This window comes from Haematobia irritans, chromosome 1, assembly GCF_050003625.1.
Source record: "Haematobia irritans isolate KBUSLIRL chromosome 1, ASM5000362v1, whole genome shotgun sequence".
NCBI classification, from domain to species: domain Eukaryota; kingdom Metazoa; phylum Arthropoda; class Insecta; order Diptera; family Muscidae; genus Haematobia; species Haematobia irritans.
The window spans coordinates 280,104,375-280,107,884 of NC_134397.1; positions in this window are offsets into that span (position 1 = coordinate 280,104,375).

Here is a 3,510-nt window from a genome sequence, read left to right on the forward strand (position 1 = left end):
GTAAGTATTGTAATTGTAAAAGGAGGACAAAATCGTTACGCTGCAACTTATTAAAAGTGAAAGGTACAAGAAGAAGAAAAAATGCGTTTTACAGTTTATGACATTACATGGAAATTGGAAATAGTGGAATAATAAACTAATATTTCAAGGCCAGTCGATACTGTTGATTCTTAATAAATATATTTAATATATTAATAAAACGTGTATTTTATTGAAGAAAAAATTGCCTATATAAATAAATAAAATTGTATTTAAAAACGAAGGTAAGCAGTAGTGTAAGTACGATTATTAAAAAGATCAAACTAAGATTTCTCAATAGGAGTATAGAATATTTAAGTATGGGTTTCTTATATTTTTTTTGTATGAAGCGGGATACTTAATTCAAGCAACGAACCTTACTTAGTTCAATGTTTGGGCTACCTTCAATGAAGACTCTTAATGCTCGAATTAATCGCGAAGCTCATTTCATGTATATCTATATTTGCACCAAAAATTATTAAGTTTTATCAATTATTAAGTTTTTCTCTATTTATGAATGCCTTTTTCCACAAAACGAAAGGTTTGTGCAAAGTGAGTGGATTTGACTTTTCCGTTTGACAAAATGCGAACGAATGGAGTTAGAGAAACCCAATTTTAGTGGTAACGTTACCTTTTCTCTCGCATTGATTTCGTCTCAATTGTCGTTTAGATAGAGCCATAGACAATATAATACATATAGATGAGCCATGGGTGTCAAACTATGTTTGTCAGCTCCGAAGATTAAGAATAAAAGAGAAAAATAAGAGCACGCTTACAATCTCTTTCGTTTTCCTTTTTGTAGTTTGCCAATTTTACACAAAATTAGAACGTTTATGATGCACCAGAGGATTTATAAATAAATTAATATATTAAAAGTTCATATTTGAACAAAAAATTGTGACCAAAACCCGCGAAAATACGAAATTTAATATTGAGCAGCATTGCTCTTTACGAACAACACAAAAGAAAGTTAACGTTTTCCAGGTCCGACAAGAGGTGTTTAATTGATTCCTTTTCCTCCGCATCATTACAACTCATACAGTAGTCATAATACTTCGCACCAATAGTTTCTGCAAATTCGCCTATCAGGCAGCGACCCGTTATAGCAAATCAGAAGTGATATCTGGAATATGTAAGGTAGTTCCCAGCCTTGCCAACCCATCTGCTTCGCAGATGAGTGGATTACGCATCTGCCAGTGTGTAATCCACTACGTTAGGCTCATCTGACATTACTTTGAGGACCGAACTGTGACCGTACATTTTTTCCGACCACAGCGATAGCTCGCGCAACCGCACAGCCGTTGCAGCTGACTGTTTGGCCAAAATGTCTAAAGGCAATAGATGCAGCATGACATTAAGGGAATCTGTTTCTGTCTGTTTCTTACTGAATGCGCCTGAGATACGCAAGCATGCCATACGCTGAACTTTGTCTAAACATGTCGGCTGCTGAAGTGTCGGACACCAGACTAAAACACCATATATCATTATAGGTCTAACCACTGCCGTGTATACACGCTCACAAAAAATCGCTTCTGTAACATATACTCCCAAACATATTTTGCTTCAAGCATATACATTTTTGGGTATTGCCCAAACATTTATATGTTTGATCTCTACCAATATATAATATGTTTGAAAGCATATTGGTCTAAACAATATATGTTTGGGTAGTCTAAGTTCCAAACATTTTGTATTTTTGCATCCAAATTCAATAATGTTGTCTTCCAAAAAACAATATGTTATTATGTGAACATATAATATGTTTGGAAGCATTTTGCACCCAAAAATATTATATGCTTAAAAAAAATTCTCCCAAACAATATTGTGCTCAAAATTTTATTTATTTATTTATATATTTACAATCATAATGAATTATGAAAATAAACAGGTAATATAGGTGCTAACAACATAGGTTTTCGACCTGAATGCTCAAAATTTTGTTTCTGCCCAATTGCATATTCCCCGACATCTTTCTCACTTCCACGAGATTTTTTAGTTCTTAGCACCTTTTTCTGTAATACAAACATTGTAGAAGAAATTATTCAATTGTATGATTTTTTTATTTTAATTTTACCTTTTGCCGGACGGGGATTCGAACAGCGGACCACACAGTTTGTAAGGATCAAAGAAGTAGCTGATCAATTGCCCAAGGAAAAATAAAATGTTAATTTTGTAATAACAAGCAACAACCACCAACTTAATTCAATATCGCTCCCTGTTAAATAGCGCTCCAAGCTACTAAACACATATATGTTTATAGGCTATTTCTAAATTAATATATGTTTGCATCCAAGCATATTATATTTACAAACATTTTATGTCCCAAACATAATATGTTCTAACATATTAACATATATGTCCCAAACATGTTATGCTAGTTTATGAACATTATATGCTTGCACTCAAAAATATCGTGTTTAAAAATTTCTGTTCCAAACATATAATGTTTATATCCAAACATATGAAAAACAGTCTTTTTCATCCGTGTAGCCAATGCACAATTTTCGGTTTTAGTCGCCACTTTTTTTTCCTATTGCTTTTTTGCGCGAGTACAAATACGTCTCCTCATTAGCAGTTCGTCTAGCAGCCTATGTATACCTGGATCAACATTCAGAGTTGCCAGTCCATTTAATATAGAGCTCGGATTGACGTTATTGAATGCCCCCTCGATGTCTAGAAACGCCACGATTGTTTATATACTGAAGTAATATACTGAAGTTATAGGTTCAATTAATGTTTTTTTTTTTATAAAACTTAATAAAAAATCAGACTTCAATATAACTAGAAAATTCATTTATAAAAAAGCAACTAAAAGAGTTCCACACTTTTTCCCAGCAAAAAAATTTGGGTGTTTTTCTAAAGGCACAACTTCAAAAGCGCTTCCAAAAATGTCTTCACAAAGAAGTTAATTATTTTAACTACGCAGGAAGTTGTTTTAATTCATTTTTATAACTCGCTTTTTTCGTATTTTTATTGGGTAATTTTTTTTAATAGCTTAAAAACGCTAAATCCATTCTAAAAAATTTTAATATTTTAATAATTTTTTAAAATATTCGAGGTCAAATATTTCAGACAAGATTATTAATCAATTAACAATCACAAAAAAGTTATTAAAATATTTTATTCGGGAAAATATCACAATTTTTTTTTAAATCACCGTGTAATAAAAAAAAAAACTATATATTGCCATTGACAATCGCTACCACAATGCAAAGTCGTAAATAGGTTTTCAAATCCCGGGGCGGGGGGGGGGGCCCTCGTGGTGCAATGGTTAGCATGCCCGCCTTGCACACACAAGGTCGTGGGTTCGATTCCTGCTTCGACCGACCACCAAAAAGTTTTTCAGCGGTGGATTATCCCACCTCAGTAAACTTCAAAACTTCTCTCAGTGGTTTCACTGCAATGTGGATTGCCGTTCGGACTCGGCTATAAAAAGGAGGTCCCTCGTCATTGAGCTTAACATGGAATCGGGCAGCACTCAGTGATAAGAGA